General features: G+C 37.5%; 1 long non-coding RNA gene and 3 other non-coding genes across 4 annotated transcripts in view; 1 reads left to right on the top strand and 3 right to left on the bottom strand.

Annotated features, from left to right (window-relative positions):
• Positions 1-24,442, top strand: part of LOC136852512 (uncharacterized) — a 172,059-nt gene that overhangs the window by 58,660 nt on the left and 88,957 nt on the right. The window lies entirely within an intron of this gene.
• TRNAT-UGU (transfer RNA threonine (anticodon UGU)) lies at positions 12,196-12,267 on the bottom strand. The gene has a single exon. It is a non-coding gene; the product is annotated as a tRNA-Thr (tRNA).
• TRNAT-UGU (transfer RNA threonine (anticodon UGU)) lies at positions 20,805-20,876 on the bottom strand. The gene has a single exon. It is a non-coding gene; the product is annotated as a tRNA-Thr (tRNA).
• On the bottom strand, positions 24,195-24,278 carry TRNAL-UAA (transfer RNA leucine (anticodon UAA)). Its single transcript has one exon. It is a non-coding gene; the product is annotated as a tRNA-Leu (tRNA).

The raw sequence follows: 24,442 nt of genomic DNA, 5'->3' as shown, positions 1-24,442 counted from the left end.
TTAAGAGATACTTGGCGACGATCAAGATCGAAAAAATCTTTCTAAACTTTTCTTTAAAATGCATCTGAGAATGTTTAATTATCTCCTGAAATCAAGCATTCCAAACTGATACTTAGGCGGCATATGGCTGGCCTTATCCAGATAATGCTATGACAGAGGTCGGGATTGAGGATATCCTGATTTTTTTTTAGTTTTCTGTAAAAGAAAACTGTTGAGGTGGCTATTTGTCTGTCCGTCCGCCCTCAGACCTGAAACACTACTGGGGCTAGAGGGCTGCAAATTGGTATGTTGATCATCCACCCTCCAATCATCAAACATACCAAATTGCAGCCCTCTAGCCTCAATAGTTTTTATTTTATTTAAGGTTAAAGTTAGCCATGTTCGTACGTTTGGCACTGCTTTAGGTACCAACAAGACAGGTCACCACCTGGCCATGGCTGAGAGTTTCATGGGCCGCGGCTGAGTTTCGTGGGCCGTGGCTGAGAGTTTCATATAGCACTATATGCTGTACAGAAAACTCGATTGCGCCGAAGAAACCGGCGAATTTTGTACTTTTTTATTTTTTAATGAAGACGTTGCAATGCTATGTCTCTTTCCAGACTTTTCATCGCTTCAGCGTATTGCTGCAGCCCTTCCTCAGATTCAAACACCGTGGACTTCAAGGGTCTTGCTTTCCTGAAAAATGAGCCGGAGAACTGTGTTTTACCATCTACCTTGTCTTAATTCCATTGATATGAAGTTTATGAGAGCCTTTTGTGCTGCACAGGAAGTACGGAAAGGAAGTATGTTCGTTCTCAGTTCAAAACGTCTATACTTTGAGAAATGGAAAAGGAAAACACAAGTGCTTTCTTAGTGCGTACTAGACGCTTAATTCTGGTCCGTGCATATTGGGCGTTTATTCCAAGGCAATGTTCTAGAGATTCCAACCAATATTTCCATTACATACTGCAGAGCAGTAAAAGGAACGTCTAAATTGTATATATAAAATTAAAGCAATAACTTCACACAAATATAGTCATACGAAAGTAACATTTGAAATCAGCGTCAAAATGAACTAGTCCAATTTCCAACCAAGAGCGACCTGTGTTCGTGTTAAGGAGCGATTCCTTTAGAGACCAGGCGGACCATAAACTCATGTTCCCGCCCGCCATTGCAGTGACAGAACGGAAGTTGTCCATTGCAAGAAGAAAGAGAAGAAGAAGAAGAAGAAGAAGAAGAGGTCTTGCATTTCCGTTCCCCCCCTTTGGTGAGAAAGCAGCCAAGGTCAAGGATTCGAGTTCTACCTTGAAGTCTAAAGTAAAAGATCTACTCTCTATGCATATATATTTTTATCTTGAAGTAGAATGACGGAGCTCTTCTTTTCACTTGTACTGTCGATTCTAGTGAGGAAAAAGCCTTGAAATGGAATAATGGGAAATCCTCAATATCCGGAGTCGCCCCTCAGTAGAAGTATCGCGAGATTTTCGTACCAAGTCCCCCAAGTGAGATGGAATTCTCCAGGTGGTTGGGATATAGCTTGCATTTTTAGTTTTCGGTAAAAAAAAAACGCTATTGAGATGGCTATTTTTCTGTCCGTCAGCACTTTTTCTCTCCGCCCTCAGATCTAAAAAAACTACTGAGGTTGAAAGGCTGAAAATTGATATGTTGATCATCCACCCTCCATTCATCAAACATACCAAATTGCAGCCCTCTGGCCTCAGTAGTTTTGATTTTATTTAAGGTTAAATTGAGCCATGATCGTGCGTCTGGCACCGCTGTAGGTGCCAACAAGACAGGCGACCACCGGGCCGTGGCTGAAAGTTTTATGGGCAACGCTGAGAGTTTCATACAGCATTATACACTGTACAGAAAACTCTATTGCTCCGAAGAAACTCCGGCGCAATTTTTACTTTTTTTTTTCAAATCAGTTCCTTTCAAATCAACTCTATTTCCATAATGAGGCATCCTTTTCGCGTAATGTTCAGGTATTCGTTGTACGATTTGAACACATTGCAGATTTAATTTCATAAAGTGAACATACATAAGCATGAAGCAGTCAGTATTGTCTAGTGGCATACACAAGACTAGGCTCGTGGTATGGAAAAATGACGCTAGAAAATAGTACTAGCCTCTCTGTCGAGTAGGTCAGATATATATTATTTGATGTATTACAACACCCATAATCCACGCTTAAATAAACAAAATCAAATCTCTCCCTCTCTCTCTCTCTCTCTCTCTCTCTCTCTCTCTCTCTCTCTCTCTCTCTCTCTCTCTCTCTCGTTACAATAGATCATAGACACGCATATGTGAAACTTCACTGGAAAATTATCATTTTACAGTTGTTGTTAAGCTATTAGAAAAAAAACGAACGGGTTTACGATATAATGACACTCATCACTATTCGTATGGGAATGCTGATACCATACGTGTATACTTGTGTCATCCTGGTGTAGTCATGAGGAAGGTATAAAGAGAGATTTGTATTTGGAATGGCTTGTTGCCTGAATCTTTCGTTCTCTAACGTTTGCATTGGTTACGTAGTAAAAGGTCACGTCACTTTTTGGAAATGTGACCTTGTTCTTTGGATTTTCCATTGAGGAGACATTCTCCTACGCAGTCTTATATATATATATATATATATATATATATATATATATATATATATATATATATATATATATATATACATATACATATATATATATATATATATATATGTATATATGCATATGTATTTGTGTATATCTATCTATCTATCAGTCTATCTGTATATATATATATATATATATATATATATATATATATATATATATATATATATATATATATATGTACACACAAATACATATGCATACGTACACACATGCTGTCACACTTACACGCAGTCACGCACTATAATACAAACACCTCTCTCTCTCTCTCTCTCTCTCTCTCTCTCTCTCTCTCTCTCTCTCTCTCTCTCTCTCTCTCTCTCTCTCTCTCTATATATATATATATATATATATATATATATATATATATATATATATATATATATATATATATATATATGGGGGGAGTGTTGAGATATCTCGAGTCATGGAAACCAAATAGATCACTTACCTATTAATCGAGAGAGAGAAAAATAACACAGGGGAGCATATGCCGGCTATGATCACCAACTTATCATTGCCACACTAAAGCTGAAATGAAAAGCACCCACCAACAGTTCACAGAATGTCTAGGATTGAAGATGAACGTCGATATATATCTGCAGTTCTTGATAATGTATCCGAGGAAGATCACTGAAGGTGTGGGGACTGGTTAACTTCAAGAGTGCATAGCAGTTTGCTTGAAAAGTCCTGGGATACGGGCCAACAGTTTGGAAACATTTGAGGCAAACTGGACGTTAGATACAATAAAGGATAAACAAAAGCAAAGGGGACATGTAGATATTTCACGGTGACGTTGAAATCCGCAAAGTTCAACGTTCTATGTAGTTAAGTATACCTTAGTTTTACTAGACCACTGAGTTGATTAACAGCTCTCCTAGGGCTGGCCCGAAGGATTGGACTTATTTTACGTGGCTAAGAACCAGTTGGTTACTTAGCAACGGGACCTACAGCTTATTGTGGAATCCGAACCACATTATAGCGAGAAATGAATTTCTATCACCAGAAATAAATTCTTCTAACTCTTCATTAGCCGGCCGGAGAGTCGAAGTTCTATGTAATGAAGTCAGTACAGTGAGGTTAGATGAAGGTCAAGAAGAAATAGAGAGGATATTAGGACAAATAGACTGGTGGTGTCGAAAAAGCCATATATTTAGGGAGTGTCATTTGTGTTAGTGTAGCCCGCAGAATCATTAATATAAGTGAATATAAAAAGAGGAAAAACTGTCCAAAAGATGGACGGTCAATAATAACATCAGAAGAAGAAAAACACTGCTTAGCAGAACATTTTTGTGAGATCATGGATAATATATGAGAGGAATAATTTCACTGACATACCAGAGGATGACGAATTTTTCGTCTGATTATGCATTAGAATGAATTCTCAGTTTTTGAGGTGGAATTAGCTGTAAAGAAACTTAGTAGGCGATAGGAAACACCAGGCTCTGATAGACTGAGACGGTTTTAGCCGAGAATGACATGATGCCTCGTGTACTAGTTAGACGTTTTACAAAATATTGAATAAGAAACAAAGTCTGATGACTGGGAAAGGTTATCTGACTAAAGGTGCTGTCTATATGGGCATCGCACTTCGTCCGCTATAATGAAAATATTCAGTATTTTTTTTTGCGGGCTGAAGAAACAAATTGATAAAAAAGTTAGAAATGAACAAGCTGAGTCTAGTAAAGGCAGGAATTGCACAAATCGATTAAGTCAAGACATATTGTGCAGTAGTGTATAAAGTTATGACTTTCCTAAAAGATCTGGAGTCTTAATATTTTATTTTGACTACAGATGCTTCGCCTGAGCATTTCTGTCCGTCATTTTTCTCGAAAATTTACCAATCAGTGCTTTTAACGAGAGAATTAACAGGAGAAATTTCTATGTCATGTTAATCTTATTTTTCATCTTATTAAAACGGTTTGACTCACCTTACACTTTACTTGTAGGCACTAGCGGATCCACGGGGGTGGGCGGCACCTGGGCACGTGCCCCCCGCCCCCATGAAAAATAATGACAAAATAAAAATAATATTGAAGATTTAAATAATAATAACATAAATGAGAAATATAAAAATGGGAAAAAATAAAAAATCTATTATAGTAATATATATAACTGTGTGTGTATGTGTATGTATGTACTGTATAATATGAAAATTGGTACCCCCATGAAATTTTTCCGGGTCCGCTAGTGGTTGTAGGTTAGGAATTTATTCTTGGGAAGGCGTGATACCTTCATTTTAGGCATCATATTCTCGACTCTAAACTGGGGTTCCTCGAGTCCAAATTATTTTCCCAGTATTTTTTTTTTTTTTTATGAAACTGGCATAACTGCCAAATTAAACTCGGCCACTACATGGGAAGAGAGATAGAATTTCTTGTTACATTTTTTGTTGAAAACTGAAGTTAATTCCTGATTCTGTTCACGGGAAAATATTGACCTACATTAAGAATAACCATGCTCTTTACTTACATTTTTTGAATATCATTAATTTGTGATAAGGGCTATTTTTTTGTGTTGGAGAATAGGTATTTTAATTTCATTGAAAAAAAAATCTTTTATTTTAAGGAAGTAACACCATTATAATTTCGTGATAATCATTTTGCCTTTGATGTAGTAGAGAAATTAAGAATAACGGCCTAAAGTCATTAATTTTTAGGAAGCATCAATATGCTTCACCCTTTTTGTGGTTGTCTGTTAATGTAGATTTAATACAGTGACTCGAATGTCACCTGTCTGTCACTGTTCGACTCATAAATATGTCAGAATTTCTAATTTATTATCATGCTGTAAAAATTATGGTAAATATACGAATATTTGTAATTACCGTCAAGTCAAGGTATGTTTATCCTGTGTACTTACAAGTGCCAGTGGCGAGGCTGCCGCAACTTATCTCCCGACCCTAAGGACGTTACGTCCCACCCTGAAACTCAGACCGAGGTATCTTTGTTCTGTGTACTGTTTGAGGGTCAGCGGTGAGAGAGCCTGTCCTGTCTGGGTTACCGTTAGGTTCAATGCCTCTGCTGCGTCCGACATTGTCTGACGGACGCGCTCGCTTCTGACGTCATAGGCGAGTCATTTTTGCAGTGTTACCAGATCTGTGAAGTCGTTTTTATACACTACCTCTGTCCGTCGAACAAACAATCCACACGAGTAAATTGTCTGGCAATAGCGTAGCTTCATGCCCATACCGTCGACAAATTTCGCTGACGACAAAAACCGACCCTGTGCTTGGCTCCCGTCGGTGGTGGAACATTCCGCACATCCGCCAGCCACACTCCGTGTGGGGATTATGGCTACTTATTTTGTCCGTCGGACACTGTCGGACAGAGTAGACACACCCTTAGACTTATGCCTCAGTATGCTTTCGGATTTGGAATCGTAAAAAAAAAAAAAAAAAATATATATATATATATATATATATAAATATATATATATATATATATATATATATATATATATATATATATATGTATGTGTGTGTGTGTGTGTGTGTGTGTATGTGTGTGTGTGTGGATACTATCAACGTTTTATATAATGACATTATAATGGCGGCGGTACTGATGCTAACACTGGGTCACATTTTAATGTGAGAAGCCCACTAATTATTGAATTAGTTTTGAGTGCAATTTTATGTTTAATTATGAGGGAATTCTAATAGCAGTGACATGCTAATTTTATATATACAATATAGTTTTGTATAAAACAAAAATAATCCAGTGCATCATATTCAGGTCATCTACAAGATTCTGAAGCAAGTGATTGACTGCCTCAGCTGTGACCTCATCTTTGGTGGTCAGTGGCTTACGTCATTGGTGTAAAGTCTCCAGTGCCTATAGTCTGAAGCTATCAAGTAGTGAAGGTGGGTGACCTTCCCCCCATTTATAGGATAAAGATTGGGTAGGTTGTTTGGGGAGGGGGGGGGCTGTAGAATAGATCGAGAGTGAGGAAACCGAGGCAAGAGGAGCTGCCCTCTGACCCACCAGTGCTAGCAATTACGGAGGCTGTTCTTTAAGTACTACAATTTCAACCTTACCGGTTAAGTAAAGTTAACCCTCATAACAGAGTAATACTTACAGCATAACTCGATGGCCTTGTTATAACAAAGTAATAATTATTGCCAAATTCGATGGCCTTCCCCAGATTGCAATGGCCATCAAGTGTGAAGCTCCCACACTACGTAAAAGGTCATATAAAAACACCTTGGCAACTTATCAAGAAAATTTGTTTCTTATTGTTAATAATTAAGAAAATTTGTTTCTTATTGTTAATAACAACTGTTGGCTTTTAATGGAAGATTGTTCACTGAAACACTGGTGTTGTAATGCTCATGAAAAATAAGAAATTTTTCCTGTAAAAAAGCACATTGTAATAAACAATTAGTATACAGAACTAAAAAGTGTAGGGCAGCAATGTAAGAATTGATCATTGTGGACAAAGATAGAAGGAATAATTATTATTTTATGTTGTTATGAAGCACACGAGAGAACAATTCGTACCAAAATTGTTTTGAATTATTAGGAAAACTCCATAAGATTTCTTACCCCTTGGTTCTTGCTCTGTTTTTGTTTTCCAGAATGTTGGGACACTTTGTCATATTTGAGATTATTTTCCTCTTCAGTGAATTTAAACACTGCTTGGCAGGTGTTCGGATGAGTTGACATTTCTTTGCCCTATAAGGGAATTGCGTCAGTGTTTACCTTTTCGACCAAGAGATTAGGACTATGACTTTCTCGTCCTTCTTAGAGATTTAGTTTGTTACTTTGTTTTGTTTTCCGGCGACTTGATACGTTATATTCTCTTCGGGGGATGAAGGCATTGGTTGAGTTGTATCTCAGTGTTATCAAAACAGTATTTTGCACGGTTTCACGAAGTGCGCTTTCTTCCCCAAAAGTGGGTTTTCACGAGCAGGTCTGTGTGGCGCATTACACTGCGTAAAATCCGGATCTTTCCTATTAGACAGTGACCCCCAAGGGTTTTCGGGTGTCTTTATCTATCTAGGACTAATATTTCTTGAGGGTCATTATCTTTATGATATTTACAGTTTTTTGTTTATGTTTTTACGGTCATCCCCAACGGGCTTGTACTAACCACGCCGCAAAGGTGGATACACACCGGGTTGAAACCCTTGGGGGTCACTATCTAGGAAAGATCCTAAAATCCTACTGCATTTACCAGCAATTACTCTTCAAAGTTTTTGATTGGCATCACTTTGCCAAAGCTTTGGATCAAAGCTCTGCATGCCTCGTTTCTCTGAGGTTATAAAACTGCATTGCAACATTTACCCAATTCTTGAGAGTGTGTCTTCACGATTCGTTTTATATTTGTTGCGCAAGCAAACCATCTTCAGCTTGTGCGAGCAGTATTAGTCCATCAGTGGGGATGGCTTTCATTGAGACGGCAACGGCGCTGTCACGTAAGAACCCGACGTCGTGACGGCTCTGAGGTGACCGGAGGGGGTGAGTCTCGTCTTTCTCATTTGGGTGGAAACGGGTGGGAAAATGCGTCGACCTTCACCCACTGATGCTCCTGTGAACTATTTCATTTTGCTTGGAAATTGTAGGTGTGCATTCTTGCTGACGTGTATGCGATATTACTGTAGGCAGTTTTTTTTTACCTGTCTCTGTCTATTTGTATATGCATATATATATATATTATATTATATATATATATATATATATATATATTTATATTTATATATATGTATATATATATATTATGTGTAGATACTGTGTCTATACATATATATGTATATATATATATATATATATATATATATAGATATACATATACATATATATTTGTGTGTGTGTGTGTGTGTGCTTTTTCAGTATTAAGTCATTTCCAATAATAGGAGTGGCTTCGGAGATAGAATAATGCAAAGGTCACTTCCACGTTCATACTTGAATTTTTGAGTCATGGTTAAGCACTCTGCACACAAAGCATCATACACTTGTACTAAAAGCTCAGCGGCAGGTCATAAAGCCCCACACACACACACTAACGCTGCACCATTCACCTCTATTTTGCAATCAATCATGTGTTCAGAAGTCCCTTGCTTTGCAGTGTATCCTTCAGAACCTTTATCTTCTCCTTTTAAGGTAGGTCTTCCTCTCTTCCTTTCCCCTAAAACTTCTGAGTAATGTATTTTTTCTTCAATCTGTCATTGTCCACTCTATCTATATTTTCTAACGATCTCAAATTACTGTGGTGCACCCTTTCACCCACGCTGACTGACCCTTGTACCGCTTGTATATCTTTACATTCCACATTTTTAACAATTCATCTTATGCGGCATACAAAATTCAAATAGTTACGCCAATAGTACCGACCTTTTGCTTTATACACTTGCGTAAAGGAGAGTTGGCTAAACAATCCCCTCATGCGCTAGCAAATCAAGATGCTGCCCAGTCTTTTGCACACACCTTTCTGCCTTTCTTCTCTGATCGTGCCATCATCCTTTTATTACCTCCTAAAATCTTTTACAAATCAACCCTTTCCATCCTTCCAACATCCATGTTAACATTCATTGTTTCATCTTCTTGGTTTCCGTTTACCATTATAACCTGCTGCTTGCTCACTATTACTAATAATTATATTTTTTTTGTAGTTTTTCTCCACTATCCCAAGTCAGCACTATATCTTGTGCAAACATCAAACATCAGCCATACTACACTTCTTTCAAATCCATTTTCTTACCGCAAATATGCGCCTGCCTACACATTTGTTTCTGACACATTACTACACTGAACCAGTCAGTATGTCACCTACACACATATATATATACAGTAGGCGCCTAGTCTACCGCCCATGACTGTCCTCCTTGCTGTATATGCTGTAGGTGCCAACATCTGCTGAGGACAAGTAAAACTTAATGGGCTACTTTCCTCAATTCCCCCCCCCCCCTTTTTCCCCTCGACACTTGCTGAGAACCATAACACTGCTCCTCACTGGCGCCAACCACTCCAAAGAAGAAAAAGTATCTTGGTAATAAATACACACAATATATATATATATATTTATGTATGTATTTATGTATGTAAATTATATATATACACAGTTGTGATCTAGCTTCTTGTTTATTTTTTCAAGTAAATGCCTATGCGTCATGATTCTTATTCTCATTAGCGCGTACGGGCCATCATTAAGAACCACCTTTATTAGTTTATTCGCAATTCACTTAAGATAGTCTTGAAATTCTAACTCTTGCTTCACGTCTTTGTGTTTGTACTTATATAAAAGTTCTGCGTTAACCTCGTTGTTGGTCTAATGCCACCTTTTAGATCTTTCCTCCCCTCCTTCCATCAGGTGTGATGTCTCTCACTCTGAATTATGCCTCAGTTGCCTAAGTGATGACCTTTGCATTGCAGCAGCCTGCTTTGAATATCCAGTTGATCACCAACTGCATTTTCCCTTCAGGAGAAGGAAATTCCGTTTATAAACCTGTGGGACATTTTTGGAGCTTAAGGAGCCAGTCTTGTGAAGCTTTGTGGTGGATTTCCCAGAACTTTCTGAGACCAATCACATTTCTTTTTTCATTTTCATTTTTATTCTCATTCCTATTTATTATTATATAAAATTTTTGCTTGTGCACCCGTATTGGCCTTTAAATAGGATTGTAGTTTTTACTGTAGAAAATTCCAGCCCGAGAAGAATCCTAAAAGAGTTCAGAGGTCTGGTTAACAACTAACTAAATTGTGAAAAAGACATTGCCCTGGTGTTTGGCATAAATTATGGTTGAAACAGAAGGGCTGTGGCAATTATTGCCTTTCCATCCAGAACTTTTGTCATAAAATAATTAACAGAATAAGTGTATCAGCATTAAGTGAGGATTACCCACCAAAAAATTTTGCCCAAAAGGGCTATTTTAAAGTGGAATGGCCTGTGCTGCCTGAAGAGATCTTAGGAGAAAAGAAATGCGCAAAGAGAAAAAATTGTGCTTTGAGAAGATTTCTCAGCAATAGTAAGTCAGAGAAAATCAGCACAAGGCTAAAGACCTCATTCATAACACAGAACAAAGATACCAACTGGTGTGGATTAGTTCTCTGTGATTACCCATATGGAAGGATGGAACACAGGAGCAGTGTGACGATGTACCAACATTTTGTTGGTGTACAGAACAGGAAGGCCACCTTTCAGCATCCTTATCAAAGGCACTGAAATTATTCACATGAAGGATAATTGCGTGCATTTGACAATCATTGAAATGATGACCATTACACTGCAGCAGCATACATTTAGTATTCTGGTTTCCTCCAACTGCATTCTTCCCTCTCATAGAAGGAAATCCAGTTGCAACCCTGTGGGACTTCTCTGCGACTGCAGGATCCAATTTTGTGACATTCTGTGGCAGATCTCCCCGATCTGCGTCAGTCAATCACATTTCTTTCTTTATTTTAATTTTTAGTCTTGGTCATGTTTTCAGTTTTCCATTTTTAACCCTACATATGCGTATAGGATTGTAGTTTCGTTTTAGAATTAGTATTACCCTGATGACAGGCATAGGTTGATAGTTGAAACAGCTATTAGCAGAAGACAGTGGATGGAGCAGCATTGCAGCCTTTTTCGTGTTTTCAATTAAACTTTAACCTTGAGGATAAGAAAATTATATTCAATTTGGAAATGTTGTTAAAAAATGGTGGACGTCACAAGTGCATCGGCTTTCAGTAAGAAATATCCATATACTAAAATTTATGCTTTTATATAAAAGCATGCTGTGCACGCATGAGACTGCTATAAAAGCAGTTCGAAAACAATAACTCAAGATGACCCACTAAATAGGCCCGCCGAGCCCCATCCAGCTCTGCTGAAAATTGGTGCAACAACGACCGGAAGGGAAGAGTTGAACGAACATTTCCGTTTAAGAAATTACAGAAGAAGAACCGAGACAATACTTTCCAAAGGGCGATGAAGCAACGGTGGAAACTGCAAAGAATCGTAACGCTATAAGGAAGTTGACAGAATTAGAACGTCATAAATCTTCGCTATGTGATAGTCTCTCTCTTGCAGTTCCATACGCAGCCGTTCCTTAGAATATATTTAGGAAGGATATATAGAATATGTAAATTTACTTATGCTCGGATAACAACTCAAGTGTAGATGACTACAAAAGATAGCAAGTATTTATAAGCATTTTGGAAATGTGTTACAGTCGTATATACTCCTGCAAAAGGGTGAGTCTTTGTATTTAATTTAGCATATACCTCCTGAAACAATAATTTCCCTTGGTACAAATGAAAAAAAATATGAATATTACTTCTTTTGTGGTGTAATATTTCATCTAAGGCTTATTCACGAAATCTACAGTAATTTCTCCAATTTTATACCCGGTGTGCAGATTTGCTTTGTGAAATATATGCTTTGTGCTTGTGTACTGATCATGACATTTTAGGAGTTAAAAAGATTCTTTCTTTGCACAAGTATATAACTTTGTACAACATTCATTTGATCTTAGCCTTTCCGGTATCGATTAATAAAACTGGTTTGTAATCCGCTATGCCTATAGTTTTCGCATTCACACGTTTATTAAATATGGTCTCGGCAACAGTTGCTAAAGAACTAGTTTTGCCCCCTGAGAGAATCGAACTCTCGACCCCTGGTTTACAAGACCAGTGCTCTGCCCCTGAGCTAAGGAGGCCTGAGCATGGGGGAAAATTTGCTTTGTTTTGTTTACGCGTTTCTCTGCACGGACATCTAACTTCATTGTTTTAGTATAACATGCTATATTTCATATAACGTTCGGTCCCCGTAGAAGGGTAGAGCCATCAGTACACCTCACGCGGTGCACTGTAGGCATTACTTAAGGTTCTTTGCAGCGTCCCTTCGGCCCCTAGCTGCATCCTCCTTCATTCATTTTACTATACCTCCGTTCATATTCTCTTCTTCCATCTTACTTTCCACCCTCTCCTAACAATTAATTCATGGCGCAGCTGCGAGGTTTTCCTCTTGCTACACCTTTCAAACCTACCTACTGTACTCTCAGTTTCCCTCCCAGCGCTGAATGACCTCGTAGGTCCCAGTGCTTGGCCTTTCTCCTAAATCTTATGTTCTTATGTTATACAACGTTCGGATAATGTTCGTTTCCGGTCCGAACATCCCTACGCGATTTTTATTATATCTTTTTAATCTTCATAAAAATGAAAAAAATATTATATAGACATATTTTTTGCAAAGTGATATTTATCATAATAAAAAATAAAATATATCTAAGTGATTGAGGTTTTTTCTAGATTTCAGTTTTGCGAAATGCACTTAAGGACATTTGAAGGGACATTTCGATCCCCAAGGGCTAGTACTAAACATGGTGAAATACATTTGACCCCCAGGGACTAGTACTAAACACGGGGAAGCAGTGTAGATGAATCAATGTTTTGCCGTGTTTAGTACTAGCCCTCATTTGGAATTGGAGTTCTAGTACTAGCCCTCATGTGGAATTGGAGTTCCAGTACTAGCCCTCGTGTGGAATTGGAGTTCTAGTACTAGCCTTCATGTGGAATTGGAGTTCTAGTACTAGTCCTCATGTGGAATTGGAGTTCTGGTACTAGCCCTCATGTGGAATTGGAGTTCTTGTACTAACCCTTAAGTGGAATTGGAGTTCTAGTACTAACCCTGAAGTGGAATTGGAGTTCTAGTACTAGCCCTCGTGTGGAATTTTAGGTCGGACCGGAAACGATTTTTACCCAACGTTCTTTACAGTGATAATGCATTGTGCGTTGGCGTCCCTTTTTGCCTAAAGGCGACAAGCACTTGCATTTGTTTCTTTACTCATCTCTTTGCAGTGAAGAGTTAGTCCTCGGAGCCACTGCAAACCAGTGAGTAAATATTTTGCTACAAATTGCTAAGAAACCTAGCTTAGCCTTTCCTTAACCTAACCTGACTTACGCCATTGTGCCATGACTTGGCCGGCGTGGACTCCCCCCTCCCGTTCAATAAAAATTTTCGAAATTTTAGGCCCTTTCTAGGATTGATTATACCCTCAAGTCTGCAGTTAATCCCAGTCCTGTTATTCTTGCAGAATTTTCAGGTATGTAAAAACTTTTCATTGTTTTCATAACGTGTTCTTGCAACAATAAATAATGCTGTTTGATGTTGTCATTGTATTTTGCTTGCAACAAACTGCACAAAGGTGCTTGAACACGGTATTTACCGTGATGGCTCTTTCCTGTAATCTCCTGTGCTTCACTGGGAAATTTCTTTGAATTCCCCCCTATTTTTTTTTTTTTACTCTACAAACAATGCAGTAGCATTACCTGCCTTTGCCACCTGCATTAAGTTAGTGCCATTCTTTTGGTGATAGGAAAAACAGATGATTTACTTTCTGAAGTGGGTCTGCTCTGTGGAATGTGACCTCAAACAATTTCGACAACTTCAGTACTATAGCTGCGAACTCTGAAACGTAATTGGACCATTCTGGGAGAAAAAGGAAGAAATTCCCGATGCTCTGTTCAGGCATGTCGACACAGTATTATGACATTTGGAGTTGTACAGAACATTATTACCCTAAACTAACTTTGGAAACAGTTTTAGAACTTTCGCTATGCAGTGACAGTAAGTTTAATAAAATAGGGAGCAGTAAATACTAGCCTATAATCTTGTGTATATATTCTCTGTTTCAAGTAAATGTAATTGCCATATATTTTATTTTTTGAAGTTAGAATGGGGAACATCCGCTTGCATATGTATTTTCACATTTAGAAAATGACATATTTTCATTACACTGTAATGAAAGGTTCCCGTTTCATTACACTGTAATTAAAGGTTCCTGGTTAGGTGATGGGTTAAATACATTTATGGCTGTATGAAATTTAGGTAGAAATTTACATATGATTAAATCCTTATCCTCTTAACCTTAATCTGATGTGATAAAATCTAGAAACATATATGAAGTAAAGTTTCCTTATTGTATATAAATATAAGTATATATACATATATATACATATATATATGAATGTATATATATACATAATATATATATATATATGTGTGTGTGTGTGTTTTATGAGTTTATGTATGTTTGTAATTTCTTTCAAAAATCTAAGCATATATATATATATATATATATATATATATATATATATATGTGTGTGTGTATGTATGTATATATATATATATATATATATATATATATATATATGTGTGTGTGTGTGTGTGTGTGTGTGTGTGTGTGTTTGTATGAGTATGTATGTATGTAATTCCTTATAAAACAGAAGTAAGTATATATATATATATATATATATATATATATATATATATATATATATATATATATATATATACCATTCATATATATATATGTGTGTGTGTGTGTGTGTTTGTATGAGTATGTATGTATGTATGTAATTCCTTATAAAACAGAAGTAAGTATATATATATACCATTCTGCACTCTGCATAATGTACAGTAAGTGTCAGATTTTGAGTTAAGATACACAAGCATTCAAAAGCTGAAGATGAACACTTGAATGATCTTATGTAGACATTACTTCTTTGCTGTAAGCTCCTAACCATTAAAGTTGTCAAATAATCCATGAAAATATTATACACAAATTGCAGTCTCTGTAGGTAACTATGGGATTCTCTACGTGAGGTACAGGTGTTATTAAGACAGATTCCTTGGAAATGGATAAAACTTGAATTACGTTATTGACCTGTAAAGTGGAAAACAGAAGTGATTCGAAGTATTTCGTGGTTACTTTGGGATAATTTAAAAAAAATATAAGTTTAATGATATAGTGCGAGTACCACTTTTAAGCCCACTTTCTGTCACCTTGTGCGCTATGAAAAAACTTTTCCTTTAAAAGCTTCAGAATGGTCTTAACAAATAAGATAAACCGTACAGCTAATAACACGGAATTTTATGATATATGAAAGTTTGTCAACCTTTCAACTTCATTGTAGCTCTTTTATCAGAACATAGGTCACAAACTACAGTTTTAATGATCAAACCTACAGTATAACCAACAGGTTGTCGGGACATCTGTTATTAAGTACTGCCATTAATGTTCTGATGCTGTGGGTCCATAGCCCAGCAAGCATCGTAAATACAAAGGCATCAGTTGCAATGAGTGACTTCTTTTATGGCCGTCTTATCAAGTTCTAAGGAGCATCTTAGCATCTAGAAAATTTTCACCCCCGTAGAGGGTTAGTGCCGTCAGTGCACCTCATGCGTTGCGCTGTAGGCATTACTTAAGGTTCTTTGCAGCGTCCCTTCGACCCCTAGCTGCAACCCCTTTCATTCCGTTTTTATCCTCTTTCTTCCATCTTACTTTCCACCCTCTCCTAACAATTGATTCATAGTTCAACTGCGAGGTTTTCCTCTGTTACACCTTTCAGACCTTTTTACTGTCAGTTTCCGTTTCAACGCTGAATGACCCCATAGGTCCTAGCGTTTGACCCTTGGCCCTAAATTCTCTATTCTATTCTAGAAAATTTTCACTGAAACCTGTATTCATATCTTTACCTTGGATAGTTATCTGCAACTTTCGTATACCTAGTAAATGCAAAATGGTTTGCTGTAGTTTTTAGCTCGATTTCCTTGGACAGGAAAGCTTCAAGGACAATGTTTCCTCCTGCAGAGCTCATCTGTACAGTGTTGTGTTTCACCAAATGCTTAAATTTACTGCTTTAAAAGTGATGTGCTTTTTCATGAAAATCTCTCAGGTTGTTTCAAAAGAGTCATTTTGATTTTTGGTTTCTGTTGACAATTCTACCATATTTGTTGAATGCCCAGGCGGCACACATTAGGTGTATGGTGGTTGATTTCGGACAGCCTTTCTGATTTTGTAGGTGTCTCGTTCTCTTTTTTAAAAGGCGTTTGTTGTTCCTTAACCTCCATTTTTGATTCCTGGTAGTTTTGGGTGACAGTGAAACCAGTTAAAGGCGTTTGTTGATCATTAACCTCCATTTTTGATTCCTGGTAGTTCTGGGGTGACAGTGAACCAGTTTAAGGCGTTTGTTGTTCCTTAACCTCCATTTTTGATTCCTGGTAGTTCTGTGTGACAGTGAACCAGTTGATAGCGTTTTTTGTTCCTTAACGTCCATTTTTGATTCCTGGTAGTTCTGGGTGACGGTGAACCAGTTAAAGGCGTTTGTTGTTCCTTAACCTCCATTTTTGATTCCTGGTAGTTCTGGGTGACGGTGAATCAGTTAAAGGCATTTGTTGTTCCTTAACCTCCATTTTTGATTCCTGGTAGTTCTGGGCGACAGTGAACCAGTTTAAGGCGTTTTTTGTTCCTTAACGTTCATTTTTTATTCCTGGTAGTTCTGGGTTGACAGTGAACCAGTTAAAGGCGTTTGTTGTTCCTTAACCTCCATTTTTGATTCCTGGTAGTTCTGGGTGACAGTGAACCAGTTAAAGGCATTTGCTGTTCCTTAACCTCCATTTTTGATTCCTGGTAGTTCTGGGTGACGGTGAACCAGTTAAAGGCGTTTGCTGTTCCTTAACGTCCATTTTTGATTCCTGGTAGTTCTGGGCGACGGTGAACCAGTTAAAGGCGTTTTTTGTTCCTTAACGTCCATTTTTGATTCCTGGTAGTTCTGGGTTGACAGTGAACCAGTTAAAGGCATTTGCTGTTCCTTAACCACCATTTTTGATTCCTGGTAGTTCTGGGCGACGGTGAACCAGTGAAAGGCGTTTGTTGTTCCTTAACGTCCATTTTTGATTCCTGGTAGTTCTGGGTGACGGTGAACCAGTTAAAGGCGTTTACTGTTCCTTAACCTCCATTTTTGATTCCTGGTAGTTCTGAGTGACGGTGAACCAGTTAAAGGTATTTGTTGTTCCTTAACCTCCATTTTTGATTTCTGGTAGTTCTGAGGTGATAGTGAACCAGTTTAAGGCGTTTGTTGTTCCTTAACGTCCGTTTTTAATTCCTGGTAGGTCTGGGTGACAGTGAACCAGTTTAAGGCGTTTGTTGTTCCTTAACGTCCATTTTTTATTCCTGGTAGTTCTGGGTGACAGTGAACCAGTTTAAGGCGTTTTTTGTTCCTTAATCTCCATTTTTGATTCCTGGTAGTTCTGGGTGACTGTGAACCAGTTAAAGGCGTTTGTTGTTCCTTAACCTCCATTTTTGATTCCTGGTAGTTCTGTTTGATGGTGAACCAGTTAAAGGCGTTTTTTGTTCCTTAACCTCCATTTTTGATTCCTGGTAGTTCTGGGTGATGGTGAACCAGTTAAAGGTGTTTGTTGTTCCTTAACGTCCATTTTTGATTCCTGGTAGTTCTGGACGACGGTGAACTAGTTGAAGGCATTTGCTGTTCCTTAACCTCCATTTTTGATTCCTGGTAGTTCTGGGTGATGGTGAACCAGTGAAAGGCGTTTGCTGTTCCTTAACCTCCATTTTTGATTCCTGGTAGTTCTGGGCTACGGTGAACCAGTTAAAGGCGTTTTTTGTTCCTTAACCTTCATTTTTGATTCCTGGTAGTTCTGGGTGACAGTGAACCAGATGATTGCGTTTTTTGTTCCTTAACGTCCATTTTTGATTCCTGGTAGTTCTGGGTGACAGTGAACCAGTGAGAGGCGTTTGCTGTTCCTTAACCTCCATTTTTGATTCCTGGTAGTTCTGGGCGACGGTGAACTAGTTGAAGGCATTTGCTGTTCCTTAACCTCCATTTTTGATTCCTGGTAGTTCTGGGTGACGGTGAACTAGGTAAAGGCGTTTGCTGTTCCTTAACCTCCATTATTGATTCCTGGTAGTTCTGGCCTATAGTGAACCAGTTGAAGGTGTTTTTTGTTCCTTAACCTTCATTTTTGATTCCTGGTAGTTCTAGGTTGACAGTGAACCAGTTAAAGGCGTTTGTTGTTCCTTAACCTCCATTTTTGATTCCTGGTAGTTCTGGGTGACGGTGAACCAATTAAAGGCGTTTGCTGTTCCTTAACGTCCATTTTTGATTCCTGGTAGTTCTGGGTGACAGTGAACCAGTTAAAGGCTTTTGCTGTTCCATAACCTCCATTTTGATTCCTGGTAGTTCTGGGTGACGGTGAACCAGTTAAAGGCGTTTTTTTTGTTCCTTAACGTCCATTTTACATTCCTGGTAGTTCTGGGTGACGGTGAACCATGGCGGCATCTGTGTGAGGCATATGTGGTACTTGGAAGTGCAATATTATTATTATTATTATTTTTAAAAAACGGAGAAAAAGTTTTTGGTTAAAAACACAAATGTAGAAAGAAAGAGACTGCTGCTTGTAATTAGCCTGTGATCAGATAATGTAGGGCTGGTTGACGCAAGTACTTCGTGCTCTGCCTTACCTGGCATTCCAGGGTTATATACATTATCTGGGTGTTGGCAGTATCCGACACGAGTTGTGTCAACTTTTGGCCTTTTGTGGTATATCATCTCTGAGGTGTTTATCCTGTTCGTGTCCTGAAAAAAGGTAAGAAAAATAAATGAGAGAAGGTTATTTACAGACATACACAGGATATTTTACTATAAGTGCCTAATTAAAAATAAATGGGAGAAGATTATTTACAGACAAACACAGGATATTTTACTATAAGTGCCAAATTCATAATTTTTCATGCGAGATTGCAAAACCATCATATTTATACAGGAATATCCTTGGCGAATTTTAATCAAGAGAATGGTTTCTTGGAATTACTTTGTTCCCAGGGAGTTGTGAGATGCTTTGTCTTGTTTATAAATAAAACACATTAGCCAGTACTGTTTCCTTATGACTGGTATGGACATGCCATTTTAGTTCTTCATGTGTTGTATGGTTACTTTGCAAGATGCAGTGTGTTCATGCCCTTGTTTTAGGAACCGTCTATAATGTGTGGGTTTTACCGGAATTGGTACATATTCGGAATGTCTTGGTAAACAGCAAAGCCGTCTTTAATTTTACTTTTAATATTTGTTCTTGTGATGACTTGTTTATTTGTAAACATCATTATTTTAAACTTCTTCCATGGCGAGCTCTTTCTTAAAATGAATTATAGGCTTTTTCATTTGTATAGTAGTGGCAGGGATGCCGTTTATCAGTGAGACTTGCAACCTCTGAAATAAGACTTCACAATTCGCCAGTCGTAGTAGAGGCTGCAAGGAGAGAAAGACAATTCGTCAGTCGTAATAGGGACTGCGGGAGAGAGCAAGACGATTCGTCAATTGTAATAGGAACTGCAAGTCGAGCAAGACAGTTCTTGAGTCGTAATAGAGACTGCAAGGAGAGCAAGACTAATTGTCAGTCATAGTAGAGACAGCAAGGAGAGCGAGACAATTCGTCATCCGTAATAAGGACTGTAAGGAGAGCAAGACAGTCCACCAGTCATAATTGCTAGGAAAGGAAGACAATTCATCAGTTGTAATAGAGGATGCAAGGGAAGCAAAACAATTCGTCAGTCATAATAGGGACTGCAAAGAGAGCAAGAAAATTCGTCAGTTATAACAGGGACTGCAAGGAGAGCAAGACAATTCGGCAGTCGTAATAAGGACTGCAAAGAGAGCAAACAAATTCGTCATTCAGTCGTAAGACAACTTGTCAACTGTAATGGGGACTGCAAGGAGAGCAAGACCGCAAAGAGTAACAGAGACTACAAGACAAACTCGTCATTCATAACAGAGGCAAACAAATGCAGAAGTATAGGGACTTTCAAGACAATTTGTCATTTGTAATAGGGAGTGCAGTGTAACAGATTGAACGAGCAAGACATTTCAACAATTCAACAGTCGTAATAGGGATTACAAAGAGAGCAAGTCAAGAAAACAACTCATCATTGTAATAAGTTTTAATATGGACTGGGGACTGCAAGGAGAGCAAGATAATTTGTCTATCATAATAGGGACTGGAAGGAGAGCAAGACAGTAGGACAATTCATCAACCATAATAGGGATTGCAAGGAGAGCAAGACAAATCATCAATTATAATACGATAGCAAGTACAGCAAGGTAATTGGTCTGTCATCATAGGGACTGCAAGGAGAGCAAGACAGTCTGTCAATCGTAATAGAGACTGCAAAGAGAGCAAGACAGTTCGTCAGTTTCAATAGAAACTGCAAGGAGAGAGCAAGAAATAGGAAGGAAGATATTTTGTTCGAGTACGTATGTATAATATGACGAATCACTTGTGTATTGGTTAATCTGAATGCCATTCTCGTGCTATTGAATGTAAGGTAGCAACAATCCTTTCCGGTTACCCAACTTAGCAATAAGCATAACTAAAGAAATCCTCTGGAGGATGTTCCGTTGCCCCCTGAGAGAATCGAACTCTCGACCCCTGGTTTACAAGACCAGTGCTCTGCCCCTGAGCTAAGGAGGCGTGAGAGAAGGGCGCCTCCCCTGAAATGTGTATTTTCAGGAGCAATACGTTGTCAGTTTTTCCTTTCTTTTGTAATGTGTTATGAAGTCTCTTTAAATTTCTTCCCATCATTACCCTATACTTTGATTTTCCATTGACCGGCCAGGATACGTTTTAATCTCTTTTCTGTTGAAATTTTGTTGGATCTGCATGTTACCGAGAAAATAATCTAGCCCGGCGTTGTTTTTAAAGAGGATGTACTTTTCCACAGCGCTTGGATGGAAACAATTAGTTCACTTGCTTTTCCCACACATGGAATATTTTATTGCGGAATTCTGATAAGCAAGTTTACAAACTTCTCTTTTGTTCCTCAAGATCTTGAATAACTGTATTAACATTTAGTATAATGACGCGTGTTTCGCTTAAGAGTGTTTGAGTGGATCTTGACATTGCATTGCCTGGGTCTTTGATCTTGGCCGGAAAATCTTGTCATATGACTTAGGCTTATAGCAAAAGCCTTGTCTCTCTTGGATGAGACGTAGAGTAAAAGCCTTGTCTGTCTTGGATGCTTGGTGAAATTCAGTCACTCATATGATTGTTTTTCCCAGCTGAGAATTGTGAACGTTGATAAATGATACTTCCTTCTTGGCTGCCTCTTGGCTTAAATTCAGGTCCAGACAGTTATTCTCATTTTTTTTTTTTTAACAAATGCGTTATTACATAATACTTTGCGTCAACTGTTCCCATGTCCGCTTTTGAAATACCTTTTCCTAAAGACATAAAATAATGTCATAATGAGAAGCAGACGAAACAGGGATGCAGACGAAAAATGCTCGGGGTGTATGATGAAAAATATTGTTGAACCCTAAACTTTCATCCGAATATATTTATTAAAATGAATTGTGAATAAAGAAAATGAAACAGGAATAGATGGGTAATATAACTGAAGAAGTAGCATTTGGTCATTTTAATTTTACTTCCAGGTAATGCCAAACTGTAATAATTCGTTTTAATATACTATTTGTCTATCTATCTATCTATCTATCTATCTATCTATCTATCTATCTATCTATCTATCTATCTATCTATATATATGTATATATATGATATAGTATATATATTATGTGTATATATGTATATATATATACACATATATACATACATACATACATACATATATACAAACCAGGGGATATATGTCTTTTTGATGGCAACAGTTTTAGTAAAAAGATGGAAAGATTAAATGCGTTGATAAAAGGGGGCAGCCGACAAAATAGGAAGAAAATGAGAGGGTTTGTAATTTTAGCTTAGAGTGGGACGAGTAGAAACAAAAGTCTCAAGAGAAACAAGGCCAGGCAAATGAAGGCTGAGAGAGAGAGAGAGAGAGAGAGAGAGAGAGAGAGAGAGAGAGAGAGAGAGAGAGAGAGATATATATATATATATATATATATATATATATATATATATATATATATATGTGTGTGTGTGTGTGTGTGTGTATATATATATATATATATATATATACACATATATATATATGTGTTTGTGTGTGTGTATAATATATAGGATTATGGGATTAAAGTACCCAGCACACAGATATAAATACAGCTGGACTACGCGTCTGGTCATTGTACGGATACTTGATAATGATGACTGTTTGTCCTAGAAAGTTTGTAACTTTCTCTGAATAAATACCTCCACTAAATACCATCCAGTTTGAATGAGGTCCTGTTAATAATATATATATATATATATATATATATATATATATATATATATATATATATATATATATATATATATATATATATTTATATATATAAATTGTGTATCAGTATATATATATATATATATATATATATTTATATATATAAATTGTGTATCAGTATATATATATATATATATATATATATATATATATATATATATATATATATATATAATATAAATTGCGTATCAGTATTTTCCAGCATTAATTCCTTTTACTTTGCAAGGGTGCCCCTAGAGAAAAAACAAGACAGTTGTGATTATAACATTAACACTTGGTGGAACCTCCTGTGAAGCAACATCATGAATAAGCTGTTTCATAGACCTATGCATAAGTTCGCCAGCTCCTTGTCGATTCCCTTACAATGCACAGTGCTATTCTTCTCTATCTTGCTGGAACTCCCGTGCTTTCTGGGTATTAAGGCCCTTCCTTCCCAATACCTCTCTAACGCAGTCCGTCCGGTACTTTGCAGGTTTTCTCCTTCTTCCTTTAACTTTCCTTTCATACATTGTTTTCACATGCCTGAACCATTTCAGAATACTGATGCAGCCCTTTACCTATGTATGCTTTTTTTTTTTACCACTGCCAAGTGTCACTTTATGTCTCACCCTTTCAATTCTTTTTATGCAGTATTTATTATGCAGATGATTTTATCTCAACGTCTTTTATTATTACTTAACACCGATGCTTCACTTCTATAAAGGAGAGTTGGCTCAACAAAACCCTCGAAACATCCTATCCTTTAACTACCATAAGAGTTGATTGCAGAAGGTGGAAGAATGGAATCAGACGATTCATTTAGGTATTTGAAAGTAAATATAATGGACGGTGGTAAGATGATAGATGAGGAAAGTCACAGAATAGTGAAAAAAAAGAAAGTGGGTGTCTGGTAAAGACTGGAGAGATGAAGTGTCTGTGAAGGCCACAGGGAGAATATATGGAAATGAAGTCTGGATGGTGAATGCAAATGAAAGAAAGATGTTGAAGCTGTTGAGATGATCATTGGAGATAGATGAGGTAAGTCAAATATCAGAGCGTTTTGAGAAGTTTTGGTCTTAAGGAAAGATTGGAGGATGGTACGTTTGTGGAAGGGTGTGTATTTGCTAGTGTTAGGGGGAAGGAGAAGAAGACCTAAAGAGGGCTGGATACATGGTTCGAAAGGGGTATTAGAATGAAAGGGCCAAAATGCGTGAAAGACGTTGTGGAAGATTTTGCACGTCTCGTTAAAACAGTTGAAGTATGAATATGGCTATGATTTGTTGTTTTTAACATTCCAGAGCTGTCACTAGTTATGGGTAACATTCCAAAACTATCACTAGTTAGGGCGAAGGGCTTGCTGTTGGAAAAGAATGTATGTATATTTTTCTTTACCATATGGAGAGGGGGCAGTGTATTATTAAATTTCTAAAGACTCTGTGTTTTCATCACAAAAGTATGGAATAACTGGTTAAATTGAAAATTTATTATCGATGAAATGCAACGTCGATAATAAATCTATTGAAAAATTAATCATCGTATTCATACCGAGTTATATATGTAAAAATTATAACAAGAAAAGATACCACGCCTTCTGTCAGGTGTGGGGTTCGAACCCACGCACTCTCACGAGTACCAGAGCTTAAATCTGGCGCCTTAGACCACTCGGCCAACCTGACCATGTGAGGCGACGACGAAGACGATTTTAAAAATTTTGCTGTGCAAGTGTCGCTAGTTATATTCTGTATCCGAGAGTTGATGTTTTTATGTTATGGTATGGAAAAGCCATGTATTGGAATTCCAACTTAAAACATGGTGCTACGGTAGATACGTAGACACGGGC

Source organism: Macrobrachium rosenbergii, chromosome 25 (assembly GCF_040412425.1).
Source record: "Macrobrachium rosenbergii isolate ZJJX-2024 chromosome 25, ASM4041242v1, whole genome shotgun sequence".
Lineage (NCBI taxonomy): Eukaryota > Metazoa > Arthropoda > Malacostraca > Decapoda > Palaemonidae > Macrobrachium > Macrobrachium rosenbergii.
Note: the sequence above shows the minus strand (reverse complement) of the source record. Positions and strands in the feature narration are given on the sequence as shown.